General features: G+C 50.7%; 1 long non-coding RNA gene across 1 annotated transcript in view; it reads right to left on the minus strand.

The window, feature by feature from the left end:
• The window catches only part of LOC148138471 (uncharacterized), a 170,081-nt gene extending 159,513 nt beyond the window's left edge, over nucleotides 1-10,568 (minus strand). The window contains exon 1 of the long non-coding RNA XR_015753914.1: nucleotides 10,386-10,568. This is a non-coding gene — a long non-coding RNA (uncharacterized LOC148138471). The remainder of the gene's footprint in view (nucleotides 1-10,385) is intronic.
• Nucleotides 10,569-21,833: the final 11,265 nt, after the last annotated feature.

Genomic DNA, 21,833 nt, shown 5'->3' on the forward strand with positions numbered 1-21,833 from the left:
CTGCATCACATTCTATCTCTCTCACTGTGTGTCTCACTGTCACTCTCTCTCTTGTCACACTCCGTCACGTTCTATCTCTCTCACTGTGTCTCTCACTTTCACCCTCTCTCTCTCTCTCTCTCTCTCTCTGTCACACTCCATCACATTCCACCTCTCTCACTGTGTGTCTCACTGTCACTCTCTCTCTCTGTCGCACTCCATCAAATTCTATCTCTCTCACTGTGTCTCTCACTCTCTCTCTTTCTGTCAAACTCCATCACATTCTATCTCTCTCACTCTGTCTCTCACTGTCACTTTCTCTCTGTCACACTCCATCACGTTCTAACTCTCTCACTGTGTCTCTCACTGTCACTCTCTCTCTTTCTGTCAAACCCCATCACATTCTTTCTCTCTCACTGTGACTTTCTCTCACTCTGTCACACTCCATCACTTTCTATCCCTCTCACTGTCACTCTCTCTCTGTCGCACTCCATCACATTCTACCTCTCTCACTGTGTCACTCACTGTCACTCTCTCTCTGTCACACTCCATCACTTTCTATCCCTCTCACTATCACTCCTTCTCTCTGTCACACTCCATCACATTCTATCTCTCTCACTGTGTCTCTCACTGTCACTCTCTCTCTCTATCACACTCCATCACATTCTATCTCTCTCATTGTGTCTCTCACTGTCACTCTCTCCCTTTCTGTCACTTTTCATCACATTCAATCACTCGCAGGACGTATCTCACTGTCACTCTCTGTCTCACTTTTTGTCACTTTCCATCACATTGTATCCTTCTCACTGTGTCTCTCACTGTCACTCTTTCTCTCTCTGTCACACTCCATCACATTCTATCTCTCTCACTGTGTCTCTCACTGTCACTCTCTCTCTGTCACACTCCATCACATTCTATCTCTCTCACTGAGTCTCTCACTGTCACTCCCTCTCTTTCTGTCACTTTCCATCACATTCAATCACTCGCAGGTCGTCTCTCACGGTCACTCTCTGTCTCACTTTCTGTCACACACCATCACATTGTATCTCTCTCACTGTGTCTCTCCCTGTCACACTCTCTCTGTCACTTTCCATCACATTGTATCCTCCTCACTGTGTCTCTCACTCTCTCTCTCTTTCTGTCAAACTCCATCACATTCTATCTCTCTCATTGTATCTCTCACTGTCACTCTCACTCTGTCACACTACATCACATTCTATCTCTCTCATTGTATCTCTCACTGTCACTCTCACTCTGTCACACTACATCACATTTTATCTCTCTCATGGTCACTCTCTCTCTCTCGCTTTCTGTCACACTCCATCACATTCTATCTCTCTCACTGTGTCTCTCACTGTCACTCTCTCTCTCTCAGACTGCATCACTTTCTCTCCCTCTCACTGTGTCACTCACTGTCACTCTCTCTCTTTGTCACACTCCATCACTTTCTCTCCCTCTCACTGTGTCACTCACTGTCACTCTCTCTTTGTCACACTCCATCACTTTCTATCCCTCTCACTGTCACTCTCTCTCTGTCACACTCCATCACATTCTATCTCTCTCAGAGTCTCTCTCTTTCTATCACTTTCCATCACATTCAATCACTCACAGGTCGTCTCTCACTGTCACTCTCTGTCTCACTTTCTGTCACACTCCATCACATTCTATCTCTCTCACTGTGTCACTCACGGTCATGCTCTGTCTCTCTAACACACTCCATCACGTTCTATCCCTCTCACTGTGTCTCTCACTGTCACTCTCTCTCTCTCTGTCAAACTCTATTACATTCTATCTCTCTCACTGTGTCTATCACTGTCACTCTCTCTGTCAGATTCCATCACATTCTATCTCTCTCACTGTGTCTCTCACTGTCACACACTGTCTGTGACTTTCCATCACATTGTATCCTTCACACTGTGTCTCTCACTCTCTCTCTCTCTTTCTGTCAAACTCCATCACATTCTATCTCTCTCACTGTGTCTCTCACTGTCACTCTCTCTGTCTGTCACACTCCATCACATTCTATCTCTCTCATTAGATCTCTCACTGTCACTCTCTCTGTCTGTCACACTCCATCACATTCTATCTCTCTCACTGTGTCTCTCACGGTCACTCTCTCTCTTTCTGTCACTTTCCATCACATTCAATCACTCGCAGGTCGTCTCTCACTGTCACTCTCTGTCTCACTTTCTGTCACACTCCATCACATTCCACCTCTCTCACTGTGTGTCTCACTGTCACTCTCTCTCTCTATCACACTCCATCACATTCTATCTCTCACTGTGTCTCTCACTGTCACTCTCTCTCTCTGTCACACTCCATCACATTCTATCTCTCACTGTGTCTCTCACTGTCACTCTCTCTCTCTGTCTGTCACACGCCATCACGTTCTATCCCTCTCACTGTGTCTCTCACTGTCACACTCTGTCTGTCACTTTCCATCACATTGTATCCTCCTCACTGTGTCTCTCACTCTCTCTCTCTTTCTGTCAAACTCCATCACATTCTTTCTCTCTCATTGTATCTCTCACTGTCACTCTCTCTCTGTCACACTCCATCACATTCTATCTCTCTCACTGTGTTTCTCACTGTCACTCTCTCTCTCTGTCACACTCCATCACATTCTATCTCTCTCACTGTGTTTCTCACTGTCACTCTCTCTTTCTGTCACACTCCATCACATTCTCTCTCTCTCACGGTGACTATCACTGTCAATCTCTCCCTATGTTACACTCCTTCACATTCTATCTCTCTCACTGTGTCTCTTAATGTCACTCTCTCTCTCTGTCACACACCATCACGTTCTATCACTCTCACTGTGTCACTCACTGTCACTCTCTCATTCTGTTACACTCCATCACATTCTAACTCTCTCACTGTGTCTCTCACTATCACTTCTTCTCTCTGTCACACTCCAACACATTCTATCTCTCTCACTGTGTCTCTCACTGTCACTCTCTCTTCCTGTCACACTCCATCACATTCTATCTCTCTCACTGTGTCACTCACTGTCACTCTCTCTCTCTATCACACTCCATCACATTCTATCTCTCTCACTGTGTCACTCACTGTCACACACCCTCTCGCTGTTACACTCCATCACATTCTATCTCTCTCACTGTGTCTCTCACTATCACTCCTTCTCTCTGTCACACTCCATCACATTCTATCTCTCTCACTGTGTCACTCACGGTCACGCTCTGTCTCTCTAACACACTGCATCACATTCTATCTCCCTCCCTGAGTCTCTCACTGCCTCTCACCCTCGGTCTCCACTCCCTCTATCCCTCCCTGAGTCTCTCACTGCCTCTCACCCTCGGTCTCCACTCCCTCTATCCCTCCCTGAGTCTCTCACTGCCTCTCACCCTCGGTCTCCAGTCCCTCTATCCCTCCCTGAGTCTCTCACTGCCTCTCACCCTCGGTCTCCACTCCCTCTATCCCTCCCTGAGTCTCTCACTGCCTCTCACCCTCGGTCTCCACTCCCTCTATCCCTCTCTGAGTCTCTCACTGCCTCTCACCCTCGGTCTCCAGTCCCTCTATCCCTCCCTGAGTCTCTCACTGCCTCTCACCCTCGGTCTCCACTCCCTCTATCCCTCCCTGAGTCTCTCACTGCCTCTCACCCTCGGTCTCCACTCCCTCTATCCCTCCCTGAGTCTCTCACTGCCTCTCACCCTCGGTCTCCAGTCTCTCTACATTCCTCTCTGTGGCTCATTCATTGTGACATCTCTCTGTAATTCTCATTTGTTCCTCTCTCTGATGTTTTCCCTCCATCTCTTTCACTTCTTTTTCTCAATATTTGTTTTCCAGTCCCTCTCTCTCACTGTCTTTCTCTCTCTCGCTCTCCACGTGACTCTCTGAATACCTATCTCTCCCTATCTCCGCCTTGTTCTCTCTGTGTCTCTCAGTTTTCACCAATCTCTCCGAGTCTGCCTCTGTCACTCTCTCTCTGTGTCTTGGCCCTTGCTATTGTATCTCTCTCTGTGTCTGTCCTCTTCCCTGTCCTGCAGTAACTGATATTGTCTCCGTCTCCCTATCCACAGGGGTCTGGGGACAGCGATGCAGTGTGGCTGTGGGGCTGAATGCTGGTCTCCCATCCCCAGGCTTTACTGGCTGGCAGGTAAGCAAAGAGAATGAACTTTCACAACTTTGTGAATAATTGCCGTGCGTCAGGGCTGCCAGTACAGGTCAGAGGAGGGAAATGGCACATGGGGGGAGGCCGTCTGGACCATTCTCGCATTCATTGCGTTCACAGCTGACCCAACCCCAACCATCTTCAGCTGCTTCACCAATGACCTTCCCTCTGTCATAAGGTCTGAAGGGGGGATGTTCACTGATAGTTGCACAGTGTCCAGCACCATTCGCGACTGCTCAGATAGTGGGCAGTCCGTGCTCAAGTGCAACAAGATCTGGACAATATCCAGGCTTGGGCCGAGCAGTGGCAAGTAACACTCACGCCACACAAATGCCAGGCAATGACCATCGCCAATAAGAGACAATCTAACCACTGCCCCTTGATATTCAACAGTATTATCGTCCCAGAATCCCCCACAGTCAACATCCTGGGGGTTACCATTGACCAGAAACCCAACTGGACTCCCCACATAAACCCAGCGGCTACAAGAGCAGGTCAGAGGCTGGGGATCCTGCAGCGAGTAACTCCCCTCCGGACTTTCCCCCAAACCCAATCCCACCATCTATAAGTCAGGAGTGTGTGACTCCCCACTTGCCCCTGGATGGGGGCAGCTCCAACAACATTCAAGAAGCTCGACCCCATCCAGGGACAAAGCAGCCCCCCCCCCGCTTGATTGGCCCCACACCCACAAACACCCCCTCCCTCCCCCCACCGACGCTCAGTAGCAGCGGTGTGGACCATCTACAAGATGCCCTGCAGAAATTCCCCAAAGATCCTTCCGGGAATGTGATGGCCTCCTGGTATTATCGCTGGACTGTTAATCTCGCAGACCCTGCTAATACCTTGGAGACATAGGTTTAACGTTGATGGAGTTTGAACTCAATAGAAATCTGGAATTAATTGTCTAACGATGACCATGAATCTGTTGCCGATTGTAGGAAAAGCCCATCTGGGTCACTAACGCCCTTGCGAGAGGGATACCGCCCTCCTCGCCTCTGGCCTTAATGTGACTCCAAACCCATTGGCAACGTGGCCAACTCTTAACCGTCCTCTGGTCAATTCGAGAGGGGCGTTAAATTAAGAAACGGGTATCCACCAATCCCTCCACCTCTGACACTTGGCAGGAGCAGCACCGGAAGCAGGATTAATGGAAAAGCGCAGCAGGTCTGAGGAAGGGTCACCGGGCCTGAAACGTCAACTCTGACCTCTCTCCGCAGATGCTGCCAGACCTGCCGAGCTTTTCCAGCAATTGCTGCGTTTGGTTCTGAGTTCCAGCATCCGAAGTTCATCGGGGTTTTCAACTCAGTGTGTACCATCCACAAGACGCCCTGCAGGAATTCACCAAAACATCCTCAGGCAGCACCTTCCAAACCAACGGCCACTTCCATCCAGAAGGATAAAAGCAATAGAGACCTGGAAGCACCAGCCAGGTTTCCCTCCAAGCCACTCACCCTCCTGACTTGGAAATATTTTGCCGTTCCTTCAGTGTGACTGGGTCAGAATTCCCTCCTTAAGGGCATTGTGGGTCATCCCACAGTAGGTGGACTGCAGCAGGTCAAGAAGGCAGCTCACCCCCACCTTCTCAAGGGGGCAACTAGAGATATTATGAAGCCCACGCCACACGAGTCATTAGAAAATGAGATTGTAGCTGATCTATGACTTGTTTCCCTTTGCCCCGAATCCCTCAGTTCCATCCCCTAACCGCCTGTCTCTGTTCTATGTTTCCGGGCCTGCCGTCGCAGGCTTGGCCTACCCAGACTGGGCCTACAAGCCTGACTCTAGCCCCGGGAGTCGCCAAGTCCAGCTCTGGCACTTCATCCTGGACCTGCTGCGGAAAGAGGAATATCGGGAAGTCATCGCCTGGCAGGGAGATTACGGAGAGTTTGTCATCAAGGACCCAGATGAGGTGGCTCGGCTCTGGGGAATGAGGAAATGTAAACCGCAAATGAACTACGACAAGCTCAGCCGAGCCCTCAGGTAAGCAGCGGGATCCGGTCGATGCTTCAGCGTGCTGGCCCTGTTTACTTTGCTGTTTGTGCCCCTTTTCTCCCTCCTGCTCTTTCTCCCTCCATCCGTCTGTATGTTGGGGACATCTCACTTTGCTCTCCATCTCTACTTGTTACTCTCTCCCTGTCACTTTCTCACCTTCTATATTTCTCTCTCTGCATATCCCTTCTCCCCTGACTATCTCTTTTCACTCTGTTTCTGTATCTTTCCCTCAATTTCACTCACTCTCTATCTTCTGTGTGTGCAAGTGTGTGTATCTCTGTCTCTCCGTCTTGGTGAATCTCTCTCTCTCTGTCATCTCTCTCTCTCTCTCACATGTACATTCTGTCTCACTCTGTCCATCTTGCATTCTATGTACATCTCTCTCTCTTTCACACACTGTCCCGCTCTGTCCATCTTGCTTTCCATATACATCTCTCTCTCTCTCTCTCTCTCTCTCTGTCTCTGTCTCTCTCTCTCTCCCTCCCTCTCTCAGTGACTGCCTCTTTCCCCTTGTCCTCAGGTATTACTACAGCAAGCAGATTCTCCAAAAAACCAAAGGGCAGCGATTCTCCGGAAGGTTCTGATGGCCAGCTGCCCACTCTGGGATCTACCCCTGAGTCCTCGTGTCCTGGGTATCGTCCCCTGCTGCTCCATCCTGGAACAGGGCACTGTCCCATCACAGGTCAGTGGGCATGGCTGATCGATCGTGGGGTAGAGGGGGTGAGAGAGGGAGGGGAGGGGAGGGAGGGGGAAGGAAGGGGAGGAGGAGAGGAGGGGAAGGGAGAGGGGTGGGGAGGGGAGGGGGGAAGGGGAGGGAAGGGGAGGGGAGGGAAAGAAAGAGAGGGGAGAGAGGAGAGGGGGAGAGGGGAGAGGAGGGGAGGGGAAAGGGATGGGGAGGGGAGGGAAGGGGAGGGAAGGGGAGGAGAGGGAGGGGAGGGAAAGGGAGGAGAGAGGGGGAGAGGGGAGGGGAGGGAAAGGGAGGGAAGAGGGGGAGAGGAGGGGAGGGGAAGGGATGGGGAGGGGAGGGGAGGGAAGGGGAGGAGAGGGGAGGGGGAGGAGAGGAGAGGGGGAGGGGAGGAGAGGAGAGGGAGGGGGAGAGGAGAGGAGAGGGGAGGGGGAGAGGAGGGGAGGGGAGGGAAAGGGAGGAGAGAGAGGGCGAGAGGGGGAGGGGGGAGAGGAGGGGAAGGGAGGAGGAGGGGAGGAGGGGAGGGGAGGAGGGGAGGGGAGGAGGGGAGGGGAGGAGGGAGGGGAGGAGGGGAGGGGAGGAGGGAGGGGAGGAGGGGAGGGGAGGAGGGAGGGGAGGGGGGAGGGGAGAAGGGGAGGGGAGAAGGGGAGGGGAGAAGGGGAGGGGAGAAGGGAGGGGAGAAGGGGAGGGGAGAAGGGGAGGGGAGAAGGGGAGGGGAGGGGACGGAAGGAGGGGAATGGGAGGAGAGGGAATGGGAGGAGAGGGAATGGGAGGAGAGGGGAGGGGGAGAGGAGGGAGGGAAGGAGAGGGGAGGGGGAGAGGAGGGGAGGGAAGGGAGAGGAGGAAGAAAAGGGAGAGGAGAGGGGAGGGGGATAGGGGAGAGGGGAGGTGAGGGGAGGAGACAGGACGGGAGAGGCAGAGTAGAGGGGTTAGAGGTGGAGAGGCGAGGGGAGGGGAGAGCTGGGGAGGAGAAGGAGGGAGGATAGAGGAAGAAAATGAGGAGAAGGCGAGGAAGAGGATGGTCTCGGACTGAACAGATTGGTTGGGGGGGGGGGTTGGCATGATTGTGGATTGGGAGATGGCAGGAACGGGAGGTGGGGAGGGGCGATTGGGGGAAGGAAGTCTACTGGAGTGGGGAACTGAACGGGGAGTGTTTCCCGAGGGCAGAGGGGAATCAGGAGCAGAGGGGATGTGAGGGTCTGAACAGAGGTGATGAGGTGTTCAGTGTGTGAGACTAACAAGTGTCTGGTCAAAGTAAACCGTGGGATATCAGTGGGTGGGTAGAATGGTCTCCCCCAGGCTCTGTCCCAGCCAACCATGAGTCTCTGGCACTGACGACCAATGAGACACCATGTTATCTCCTGAGCAACATGGCCGCCTCGGTGGGAGGGCTAATTAATTGGGGCGACTCACTCTTAAAGAGACACTCCCCCAACTTCCCAGCCGAGGTACTGAGGCAAGGGGAGGGGCAGGCAGTTGGAGGGGAGACGTCGTAGAGGAGGGGGAGGACATTGGTGGGGAAGAAGATTTCTGTGTTCAGGAATTGTAGGCGACGGTGATCGGGATGGGAGGGTGCTTTCCTGCGACGGGGATAATAGCGAGAGGATAGCGGGGAATGGGATGGGAGGGGAATTGGGGGAAGAGTTGTTTCGAGGGGAACGGGAATTGGGGACTGGGAGGGAATTGAAACAGTCAGAGAGGGAGGGTGGGGGGATTTGGAGGAGTGAGAATTGGATTGGAGGGGTCGGAGGCCGAGGGGAGGGAAATTAAGAGAGGGACGGATGATAGAGTTGGAGAATGTTCGAGCCTGGAACGAGGCCCTTCAGCCCGTGTGTTCCAGTCCCACGTGCTAGTCCCAGGTAGCCGCAACCCTCAGGGTGAAAAATTCTTCCTTAAATCACCTCTCACCTCCTGCCCCCTTACCTGAAATCAATGCCCCCTCTGCCCGGGTTTCTGCTCAGCGAGTTAGGGAAAAGGTTTTCCCCCCGTTTACCCTCGCGAGTTTGAAGGTTCTGTCTCAGCCTTGTCTGTTCGAAAGGAAACAACTCCGGCCTCTCTTCAGAGCTGACGTACTGAGTGCCAGGGAACATTCCCTTTCTGCACCCCCTTCCCAGTGCAATCGCGTCCTTCCTATAGTGAGGAGGAACCAGAATTGCACACAGCACTCCAGCTGGTGCCAAACCAATGTCTTACACAGTTCCTTTTGTATTCAAAGCCTGGCCTAATAAAGGCGACTGTTCCCTTTGGCGGCTTGACCACCTTATCCCCCTGGGGAGAAAGTGAGGTCTGCAGATGCTGGAGATCAGAGCTGAAAATGTGTTGCTGGAGAAGCGCAGCAGGTCAGGCAGCATCCAAGGAACAGGAGAATCGACGTTTCGGGCATAAGCCCTTCTTCAGGAACTTTCCTCATTCCTGAAGAAGGGCTTATGCCCGAAACGTCGATTCTCCTGTTCCCTGGATGCTGCCTGACCTGCTGCGCTTCTCCAGCAACACATTTTCAGCACCTTATCCCCCTGCCCTGCTATCTTCCAGGGTCGTTGGGTCAACTACATCAGGGACCCTCCAATCCTCCTCACGTCTAACCATTGCTCCCTCGCCCTTCCAAAGTACCTCACCTCACGGTTTTCTGGGGTTAGGATGTGGTTGCTTCCGTTCAGCCCGTCGATGCCATCCCGTAACGTAACCCCCCGCACATCAGCATTTCGGAAACGGCTTCGGGACCCCCCCCCCCAACCAATTCGTCCGCGAGGGGTCACCACCAACCCTCCCCCCGCCTTCCCCACTCCCAAACCCCTTTGAATCTCCTTCACCTCTTTGACGCTTTCCCCCCCCCCCCCCAATCTCATCCTCCTTCCTTGTCTTTCAGCAGCTGGTGAGGCGCAGGAGTGTGAGGGAGGGGGCGAATGATGGCACGGAGTCCCACCAGCCTCGCCATCTGCTGCCCATCCTCCGGAACGGGGAGGAAGGTAAGAGGAGCCCACGTGTGTGGGGAACTGGGGCATCGCCCCTGTTGCTCTCAGATACCCACTCTGAGAGTTAATGGGGTATGTCAGCCTTGGGCCTGATATCAGAGGCTCCGCGTCTCTGAGACTTTCAATTTTATTTCTATGCACTTGTTGGATTTGAGTCTCACGGGCTGGGGCAGCCTTTGAGAAGGTGGGGGTGAGCTGCCTCCTTGACCCGCTGCAGCCCGTGTGCTGTGGGTAGACCCACAATGCCCTGAGGGAGGGTATTCCAGGATTCTGACCCAGCCACACTGAAGGGCAACGACGATATATTTCCGAGTCGGGATGGTGAGGGGCTCGGACGGGAACTTCCATGTACCTGCTGCCCCTTGTCCTTCTGGATGGAAGTGGCCGTGGGGTTTGGAAGGTGCTGCCTGAGGGTCCTTGGGGAATTTCTGCAGGGCATCTTGTAGCTGGTCCACACCGCTGCTACTGAGCGTCGGTGGGGGGATGGAGCGAGGGGGTTTTTTTGTGGGTGTGGGGCCAATTAAGCGGGGGGCTGCTTTGTCCCTGGATGGTGTAGAGCTTCCTGAGTGTTGTTGGAGCAGCCCCCATCCAGGGGCAAGTGGGGAGTATCCCCTTACACCCTCCTGACCTGGGCCTTGTAGATGGTGGGACAGGCTTTGGGGCAGAGTTAGGAGGGGAGTTACAGGATCCCCAGCCTCTGACCTGCTCTTGTAGCCGCTGGGTTTATGTGGGGAGTCCAGTTGGGTTTCTGGTCAATGGTAACCCCCAGGATGTTGACTGTGGGGGATACAGTGATGGTAACACCATTGAACGTCAAATTTAGATTCTCTCTTGTTGGAGGTGGTCAATGCCAGACAATGTGGTCACCCTTCCCTTGCCAGTAAGTTACCATGTTTTGCACCCCTGACCTACTCTCTCTGTCTCTCTCTCTCTCTCTCTGTGTCTCTCTCTCTGTCTGTCTGTCTGTCTCTCTCTTTGTCCCTCTCTCTCTCTTTGTCTGTGTCTCTCTGTCTGTCTGTCTGTCTCTCTGTCTTTCACTCTCTCTCTCTCTCTCTCGCTTTGTCTCTCTCTCTCTCTCTTTGTCCCTCTCTCTCTCTCTCTCTCTCTCTCTCTGTCTCTGTCTCTCTCTCTGTCTCTGTCTCTCTCTCTGTCTCTGTCTCTCTGTCTCTGTCTCTCTGTCTCTGTCTCTGTCTCTGTGTCTCTATCTCTCTCTGTCTGTCTCTGTCTCTCTGTCTCTGTCTCTGTCTCTCTGTCTCTATCTCTCTCTGTCTGTCTCTGTCTCTCTGTCTCTGTCTCTGTCTCTCTCTGTCTCTCTCTTTATCTTTATCTTTGTCTCTCTCTCTCTCTGTCTCTCTCTCTCTCTGTCTCTCTCTGTCTCTCTCTTTATCTTTATCTTTGTCTCTCTCTCTCTCTCTCTCTAGGATTTGGAGTGAGTCTGCATGAGCGACTGATCATCTGCCCGTGTCCATACGTGGTCCTACAGGGAGGAATGGTGCCGTACCCCCTGGACTCCTCATTCCTCCTCACCAGTCGCTCAGCACCTCTGTCTTTTCCATAGCGCTATACCCTGTCAGGTACTCAATCCATTCCTGACAGGCCTGTTCCCACTCTGTGTCTTCCCTCTCACCCTCGCTTTCCCTTACTCAGGAGTCCAAGTCCTTCGGTCCAGACCGGGTTCTTCTGACGCCTACGCCCCCCTCAAAGTTATCATCGAACCCCCTGGACACCTTACACATCTCCCCAGCTCCAGTTCCCGGATACCTTTCGAGTGAGTACACCCACTCCAGGATTTATGCTCCCGATCCAGCCCCGTCAATCTAGTTTCGGGCCACCGAACGCTATTCAGAATTCTTCACCTCACTCTCTCCCCTCTGTACAGCCGAGTGGACAATTACACACAGCGGCCATTGTAAAACCCTCCCGAAATCCCCACTCACACAGCGCACCGAGTGAAGAGTCTTTAACCAAATACAGAAGGAGCTGGAGGAGGTCACAGGGATAGGGGGTGTCAAGATGTTCCAGGGAAGCGTGAAGGGCAAGTGATATGGCATCTGACGCGGATCTGTTGGTCCGACAGGGAAACTGGAGTGGGTCAAGGGTCGTGGGGAGGCTGGAGTTGACAGTGGGTGGCACAGTGGTTAGCGCTGCTGCCTCACGGCGCCAGAGACCCAGGTTCAATTCCCACCTCAGGCTGTGTGGGAGTTTGCACATTCTCCCCGGGTCTGCGTGGGTTTCCTCCGGGTGCTCCGGTTTCCTCCCACAGTCCAGAGTTGTGCAGGTTAGGGTGGAATGGCCACGCTACATTGCCCGTAGTGTTAGGTGAGGGGGTAAATGTCGGGGAATGGGTCAGGGTGCGTTGCGCTTCGGAGGGTCGGTGTGGACTTGTTGGGCCGAAGGGCCTGTTTCCACACTAAGTAATCTAATCTAATGCCATTAAGGAGGTTACAGAGACATGGAGCGTTGGAGGACGGTTACAGAGATAGGGAGGGGGTGTAGGGGGCTGGAGGGGGTTACAGAGATAGGGAGGGGGTGTAGGGGCTGGAGGGGGTTACAGAGATAGGGAGGGGGTGTAGGGGGCTGGAGGAGGTTACAGAGATAGGGAGGGGGTGGAGGGGGCTGGAGGGGGTTACAGAGATAGGGAGGGGGTGTAGGGGATGGAGGAGGTTACAGAGATAGGGAGGGGGTGTAGGGGCAGCAGGCAGTTACAGAGATAGGGAGGGGGTCTAGGGGCTGGACGGGGTTACAGAGAGAGCGAGGGGATGTAGGGGCTGGTGGGGGTTACAGAGATAGGGAGGGGTGTAGGGGCTGGAGGGGGTTACAGAGAATAGGACGGTTGTAGGGGCTGGAGGGGGTTACAGAGATAGGGAGGGGTGTAGGGGGGAGAGGTGTAGGGGCTAGAGGTGGTCACAGAGATAGGGAATGGGTGTAGGTGGTAGAGGGGTTACAGAGATAGGGAGGGGGTATAGGGGATGGAGCGGGTTACAGAGACAGGGAGGGGGTGCAGGGGCTGGAGGGGGTTACAGAGATAGGGAGGGAGTGCAGGGGCTGGAGGGGGTTACAGAGATTGGGAGGGGGTGTAGGGGCTGGAGGGGGTTACAGAGATAGGGAGGGGGTGCAGGGGCTGGAGGGGGTTACAGAGATAGGGAGGGGTGCAGGGGCTGGAGGGTTACAGGGATAGGGAGGGGGTGTAGTAGCTGTTAAAATTCATGGAGCCAGAGAAGGTGGGATTTGAGACAAGGTTCAGTGTTTTACATCGTGATGCCAGTGTATCCCATGCGTGCACGTTGTTTCAGCGAGTACAGGAGGACTTTCTGAATTGGAGATGCTGTGGTTTAGTTCATGGCCAGCGGTGGTTCTTGTATGGAGTGCAGGAAATGGGAGCTATTGCCCTGTTACCTCCCTGCGCCTCTCGGCCCTCTGCTTTATGCTAAAGCTGACCCCTTCTGTAACTCCTATCTGATCTTCTCACTCTCTACCCTCTTGCCAACAGCTATTATCTCCCGGATTTGTTTTACCCTTCCAGGACCTTTGCTCCTGTCCCAGCTGAAGTTAGAAATAAGGACTGAAAACACTGGAGAGACTCAACAGGTCTGGCAATATCAATGGAGAGAGAAAGAGGGTTAATGTTTTGAGTCCAGATTGAGTCTCCATTGAACTGAAATGACTGTAAATTGAAGCTCTTTCTGCGTGTGATAAAGGATGTGGAGGTGTCAGGCTTCCCACACAAGGGGAGTGGTAATGGTGGTAAAGAAGTGATTGAGATATAAAATAGGTGTTAATGTTCAGTGTGCACAGGGAAAGGTGGGTCCACCCTGAAAGTGAAGCCGGCAAGACGTGGCGAGAGTGGGGTGGCGGGTGGAAGAAATCGGAGGACAGGCAGCATGGTTTGAGGTCGTGGAATTAAACAGTGAGCCCTTGAAGCTGTACGGTACCTCAGTAGTAAGTGAAGTGCTGATCCTCAAACTTCATTGGAACATTGTCACACAGGTAGAAGATCCTTTACCCCAACATCCAAAAACCGAAAAAGCTCCGAAATCCGAAGGTTTTCATTTTGTGAAGTTTTTATCTCATTAACAAGGTTGTTTGGCGAGCGAATAGTTAACCCACGGCGACGCCCACTCGATGTGTGTCACTCGGGTGTGACATTGAGTTGGGGGGGCGTGGCCAAGCACCAACAGGCGTGGGGTTTCTCTGTGAACGCCTGTGATAAAGGATGAGGAAGAACAGGTGGTTTACATCGTGGTGTCAATGTATCCCATGCATTCACGTTGGAATTTAGCATGGCCAATCCACCCTAACCTGGACATCCCTGAGCACTATGGGTAATTTAGCATGGCCAATCCACCCTAACCTGGACATCCCTGAGCAGTATGGGTAATTTAGCATGGCCAATCCACCCTAACCTGCACATCCCTGAGCACTATGGGTAATTTAGCATGGCCAATCCACCCTAACCTGCACATCCCTGAGCACTATGGGTAATTTAGCATGGCCAATCCACCCTAACCTGCACATCCCTGGGCACTATGGGTAATTTAGCATGGCCAATCCACCCTAACCTGCACATCCCTGGGCACTATGGGTAATTTAGCATGGCCAATCCACCATAACCTGCACATCCTTGAACACTATGGGTAATTTAGCATGGCCAATCCACCCTAACCTGCACATCCCTGAACACTACGGGTAATTTAGCATGGCCAATCCGCCCTAACCTGCACATCCCTGAACACTATGGGTAATTTAGCATGGCCAATCCGCCCTAACCTGCACATCCCTGAACACCATGGGTAACTTAGCAAGGCCAATCCACCCTAACCTACACATCCCTAGGCACTATGGGTAATTTAGCATGGCCAATCCACCCTAACCTGCACATCCCTGGGCACTATGGGTAATTTAGCATGGCCAATCCACCCGAACCTGTACATCCCTGAACACAATGGGTAATTTAACATGGCCAATCCACCCTAACCTGCACATCCCTGAACACTATTGGTAATTTAGCATGGCCAATCCACCCTAACCTGTACATCCCTGAACACTATGAGTAATTTAGCATGGTCAATCCACCCTAACCTGCACATCCCTGAGCACTATAGGTAATTTAGCATGGCCAATCCACCCTAACCTACACATCTCTGAACACTATGGGTAATTTAGCATGGCCAATCCACCCTAACCAGCACATCCCTGGGCACTATGGGCAATTTAGCATGGTCAATCCACCCTAACCTGCACATTCCTGAACACCATGGGTAACTTAGCAAGGCCAACCCACCCTAACCGACACATCCCTGAACACCATGGGTAACTTAGCAAGGCCAATCCATCCTAACCTACACATCCCTGGGCACTATGGGTAATTTAGCATGGCCAATCCACCCGAACCGACACATCCCATGGCACTATGGGTAATTTAACATGGCCAATCCACCCTAACCTGTACATCCCTGAACACTATGGGTAATTTAGCAAGGTCAATCCACCCTAACATGCACATCCCTGAACACTATGGGTAATTTAGCATGGCCAATCCGCCCTAACCTGCACATCCCTGAACACTATGGGTAATTTAGTATGGCCAATCCACCCTAACCTGCACATCCCTGGGCACTATGGGTAATTTAGCATGGCCAATCCTCCCTAACCTGTACATCCCTGAACACTATGGGTAATTTAGCATGGTCAATCCACCATAACCTGCACATCCCTGAACACTATGGGTAATTTAGCATGGCCAATCCACCCTAACCTGCACATCCCTGAACACCATGGGTAACTTAGCAAGGCCAATCCACCCTAACCTACACATCCCTGGGCACTATGGGTAATTTAGCATGGCCAATCCACCCTAACCTGTACATCCCTGGGTACTATGGGTAATTTAGCATGGCCAATCCACCCGAACCTGTACATCCCTGAACACTATGGGTAATTTAGCATGGCCAATCCATCCTAACCTGTACATCCCTGAACACTATGGGTAATTTAGCATGGCCAATCCACCCTAACCTACACATTCCTGGGCACTATGGGTAATTTAGCATGGCCAATCCACCCTAACCTGCACATCCCTGAACACTATGGGGTAATTTAGCACGGCCAATCCACCCTAACCTACACATCCCTGAATACTATGGGTAATTTAGCACGGCCAAGCCACCCTAACCTACATATCCCTGAATACTATGGGTAATTTAGCACGGCCAATCCACCCTAACCTACACATCCCTGAATACTATGGGGCAATTTAGCTTGGCCAATCCACCCTAACCTGCACATGTTTTGACTGTGGGAGGAAAGCAGAGCACCCAGTGGAAACCCGCACAGACACAGGGAGAATGTGCAAACTCCACACAGACACTCACCCCAAGGCTGGAATCGAACCCAGGACCCTAAACGCTGTGAGTCAGCAGTGCTAACCACTGAGCCACCATGCCACCTGTGCTGCTGGGCCCAGTTAGGCCTCCTCTGATTACCCTAAAGGCTTTCAGTCTCTGGGTTTCCAAAGCTAAAATCAATCTTTGTTCATCTTAAACCAATAACAAGCGAATAACATTGAACGTCTACCCTACTTGTCATAAACTATCCCAGTGAAAACATCTTTCCTTTAATAATGTAAGGGTTTCCAGCTCTCTGATACATAAACCACAGAGTTGTACGGCACAGAAACAGATTCTTCACTCCATGCTGAACATAATCCCAAACTAAACTGGTCCCACCTGCTTGCTCCTGGCCCATATCCCTCCAAACCTTTCCCATTCATCCATCTTCCAAATGTCTTAAATGTTGTAACTGTACGCGCATCCACCACTACCTCAGGAAGTTCATTCCACACACAAACCACCCTCTGTGTAAAGATTTGCCCCTCATGTCTCTCTTTAATCCCTCTCACCTCACCTTAAGAATGTGCATCCTGGTCCTGAAAAGACAACTCCTACTAATTCTATCCAAATCTCTCATTATTTATTAAACTCTCCGATTGCTCATCAACTGCCTTCACTCCAGTGAAAAAAGTCCCATCTTATCCAGCGTTCCTTCATAACGCAAACCCTCCATACCTGGCAACCTCCTGGTAAATCCCTTCCGAACCCCCTATTGTTTAATAATCTCCTTGCTGTAACAGGGTGACCAGAACTGGACACAGTGCTCTAGACGAGGCCTCACCAATGTCCTGTACAACCCCAACATGGCGTCCCCAACTCCTGTACTCCAAGGTCTGAGCAATGAAGGCAAGCATGCTAAACACTTCTTAAAACACCCCGTGCACATATGATTGTGTACCTGCACCCCTGGGTCCCTCTCTTCTACAACACTACCCAAGTTACACAACAGTTCCAGAAAGACTGACTCCCCTATTTCTTTTAAACTCTTCAGAGAAGTTAGCAATCCCATGTGCCAGTATTTCAACATGCATTACATGGATCATTGAGCTCTTTTCATTGGTTAATTGAGAATTGATGCAACTTGATATTTCAACGTGCTCTTCAACTGCTTGCTGAACTTGGCTTGATTCATTTTGTAAATAAAATGTTGTTGTGAAAAACAGTGTACATGTAAGCTTTCAAATATAGAATATCTGATATAGAATCCCTACAGTGTGGAAACAGGCCCTTCGGCCCAACAAGCCCACACCAACCCTCCGAAGAGTAACCCACCCATTCCCCTACATCAGTCCCTGACTAATATACCTAACCTACACAGCCCTGAACGCTTTCCTATGGCCAATCCACCCTAACTTGTACATTTTTGGACTGTGGGAGGAAACCCATGCAGACGCTGGGAGAATGTGCAAACTCCACACAGACTGAGGTGGGAATCGAACCCAGGTTCCTTGCGCTGTGAGGTAACCGGGCTAACCACTGGGCCACCATGCCACCTGCATACACACATAAAGAGAATTACAGTCCAAGTGATTTGCAACATCACAGAAATATGAACTATCCACAAACCTCAAAACTATGAAGCTGCCTGGGTATGGAGACTTCAGTCCGTCCTTTATCTCTGGGTCACTGCGAGTCTCTCTCTTGCTCCGACCCCTCGGTCTCTTGCAGACTTAATTAGCCACTGAATTGTCGAAGAGTGTGGTGCTGGAAAAGCACAGCCGGTCAGGCAGCACCTGAGGAGCAGGAGAATCGACATTTTGGGCATAAGCCCTTCATCAGGAATCCCAGCCACTGAATTGTGTCAGACAGTCAGAGTGCTCAGCAACAGAGTTGAAATGAATATGCATTAATGGGGATAAACTCTTCTCAAACCTTCTAATCCAGGGTCAGTTAAACAGCTTTCCTTATGAGAACAAATATCTGCCATATCTGATTATCTTCCAGGGGATAAAACTGTTGTAGATAGGAATGTTCTTTAAACAGAAGTGGTTACAACTCATTGCTAGAACCACATTCAGTGTTTCGTTAGTGTAATATCTAGATTTCAGCTCCTGGCAAAAAATGACAACAAATCCATCGAATGTTAAAGTGATAGGTGAGCCAGAGAGTACAGTCTGTGACTCCATCGAGTTGGGGAAGGTGAAGAGCATTCCCGATGATGGGCTTATGCTCGAAATGTTGACTCTCCTGCTGCCTGACCGGCTGTGCTTTTCCAGCACCACACTGGTTCAGAGTTAACGAGTGATACAATTAGAAAGACCACACTTTCCCCAGGATAGCGTCACAATTGTAGGGAAACTGACTGTGAAACAGAGATGGGGGGAACGAGAATGGAGATTATTGACCATCATTCTTCAACTCAGTGCCCAGACAGTAAAGATTTTTAGCGGTACAAATGAATGGTTTGGGATCGGTCAGAATTTGAACCATGACCTTAACCCATCTTGCCCTGTTCACTGATCAGAGTTACTGATGCAGGACCAACACTCACAGAATGCTAGTCATTCAGATAAATAGATTAATGAGGCGTTATATGATAGATAGACGTTACTCTATCTCCAACAACTCCATCTCACACTCGGATCACAGCCCACCCCATGATTGGAACCCATTCTTTCAGGCAGGGTTTGGTACTCACTCCTGTGACTGGAGTGCAGGAACTATCGATGGTTAAGGGATTAAAGTGAAGAAGGACGTTAGGCTGTAAAATCTGATCAGAGCACAGCTGTTCCTTTCTCCAGGAAGATCATGAAAAGGGATAGCTGAGATTGGGAGAGCCATGGTTACAGCACATTGAGAATGGTGCACACAGTTCTGGGTCTCCACATCACCAAAAGAACAGTCAACACTTTGGAGCAGGTGTGGCCATATTCTTTCCAAAAATACGAACACCGTGACGGGTAAAGTAAAGTATAATCAGCAGGATGTTATTTGGCACGATTGGCTGCTCAATCCTCAATGGGCCAGCTCCCAGCCATGGATAGCTGAATAAAAGCTGAGGAGGATCTAGCAGCATCCGTGGGAGAGAGTAAAGGGGGAAAAAAAAAGCTCACGTTTCGAGTCCTGTGACCCCACCTTGTCAGCCTTATTTTAATAAATAAATGGTACTCAGTCTGTTAGATATGGATCTATTTAACGCAACATGATGGAAGGTATTCGACAGGGTCAAGATTGCGATATGTCTCCTCAAGGACTGCGTGGCATTACTGTCATGGACAGATGCATATTGCAAACCCTGTGTTTTTGTATAATTAGATTCCCTACAGTGTGGAAGCAGGTCCTTTGGCCCAACCAGTCCACACTGACCCTCCAAAGAATATCAAAACCCATTCCCCATTACTCGATATTTACCCCTGACTCATGCACTTAACCTACACATCTCTTAACTCCTAGGGGTAATTTAGCATGGCCAACCCACCCTAACCTACGCATCCCTGGGCACAATGGGCAATTTAGCATGGCCAATCCACCCTAATCTGTACATCCCTGAATGCTATGCATAAGTTAGCATGGCCAATCCACCCTAACCTGTACATCCCTGGGCACTATGGGTAATTTAGCATGGCCAATCCACCCTAACCTGCACATCCCTGGGCACTATGGGTAATTTAGCATGGCCAATCTACCCTAACCTGCACAACCCTGGACGTTATGGATAATTTAGCATGGCCAATCCACCCTAACCTGCACATCCCTGGGCACTATGGGTAATTTAGCATGGCCAATCCACCCTAACCTGTACATCCCTGAACACTATGGGTAATTTAGCATGGCCAATCCACCCTAACTTGCACATTCCTGAAAACTATGGGTAATCTAGCATGGCCAATCCACCCTAACCTGCACATCCCTGGGCAATATGGGGTAATTTAGCACGGCCAATCCACCCTAACCTACACCCGAAGGAAACCCATGCAGACACGGGGAGGACGTGCAAACTCCACACAGACAGTCGCCTGAGGCTGGAATGAAATCCGGGTCCCTGGTGCTGTGAGGCAGCAGTGCTGACCACTGAGGCCACCGGGCCGAAATAAATCACTCCACTTGCAGCATCAAAGAGTTTATTAAAATTACACTGGGGTGGGACAAAACCTCTGGGGATCAGAAATGTCTTGAAATTGACAAAGAAAGGACATGCATTTTTATACAATTGTTTTCAGCCCGCATTTAACAACTCCAGACAAATCGTGTTATTAACCCATTACATACACACCCAATCAAATTAATCATGTGACTGGATGGTCACTGACAGACAGCTTCATGGACAACTCTTACAGATGGTCTTCCACAATTTCATGATGTTTACCAGACACCTTTATCTCTGGGAGAAAGTGAGGACTACGGATGCTGGAGATCAGAATCTAGCGTGCGGTGCTAGAAAAGCACAGCAGGTCAGGCAGCATCTGTGGAGCAGGAGGATCGACGTTTCAGGCAAAAGCATTTCATGAGGATGAACCCCTGATGAATGGCTTTTGCTTAAAATGTCGACTTGCCTGCTCCTCGGATGGTGTGCTTTTCCAGCATCATACTCTCCATCTTTATCTCTGTCCTTGGGACTTTCACAGTGCATGTTGTTATGTAACACCTTCCAATATTGTTGGCTTCTGCACCTATTATTCAATCTTCCCTGCAAGCAGTGCAGACACCTATCCTTACTGTCTAAGCTGTCTGGTCCATAGGATAATCTCTTTAATGCTCGTTGTTATTTTCTTAAAGGAGGTTATGTGTTATAACATTTGAAATCAATAACGATCATTCTTTGGAAATCTTAACTGGAATAAATAAATGTTTCCTTCTGCTTGTGATGGATCTCAGACTCTAAATTAGCTAGGTATGGAATGTTTCTATCAGCACACTCAGGGGTGTCTTTATCCAGCTGTCTCTATATAAACAACTGCATCTGCCTGTCTGTACCAGGACCCTTTGTGTATTCAATATAGGATTCTCTCTGTGCTATCTTAATTGTGTTACCTTGAATGTTTTAGATTAGATTACTTACAATATGGAAGCAGGCCCTTCGGCCCAACAAGTCCACACCGACCCGCCGAAGAGCAACCCACCCAGACCCATTCCTCTACATTTACCCCTTCACTTAACACTACGGGCAATTCGCCCTGACCTGCACATCTTTGGACTGTGGGAGGAAACCAGAGCACCCGGAGGAAACCCAGGGAGAATGTGCAAACTCCACACAGAGTTGCCTGAGGCGGGAATCGAACCCGGGTCTCTGGCGCTGTGAGGCAGCAGTGCTAACCCACTGTGCCACCCATGATATTCTATCCACAGAGCTACAATGGTCCCATTTTATCGTTCACTTTAATACAGTCCGACACTGAACAGACTGATCTGAGTTAGTTGGAAATAACTTTTGATCTTCACGGTGCAGCTTTCAGCCATCTGCAGCACCAACACAGCCCAAGCAAAACTGGCACCATTAAGAATCAGGGAGAAAATCCTCAGCTGGTTGGAAGATGGTGGTGGTTCTTGAGACCAATCATCTCAGGTTTAGGAATTCATCAGAGTAATGTTGCACACTCAAACATGTGTGGAACTGGAGGAGATGGCGGAGATACTAAATGAATATTTTGCAATCAATGTTTACTGTGGAGAAGGACACGGGAGCTAGAGAACTTAAAAATGTCTTGAAAAGTGTTCATATTATAGAGGGGGAGGTGCAGAACGTCTTA

The sequence above is a fragment of the Chiloscyllium plagiosum genome, unplaced genomic scaffold (assembly GCF_037043375.1).
Source record: "Chiloscyllium plagiosum isolate Xiang-an unplaced genomic scaffold, Cpla_swu_hap1 HiC_scaffold_40, whole genome shotgun sequence".
NCBI lineage: Eukaryota > Metazoa > Chordata > Chondrichthyes > Orectolobiformes > Hemiscylliidae > Chiloscyllium > Chiloscyllium plagiosum.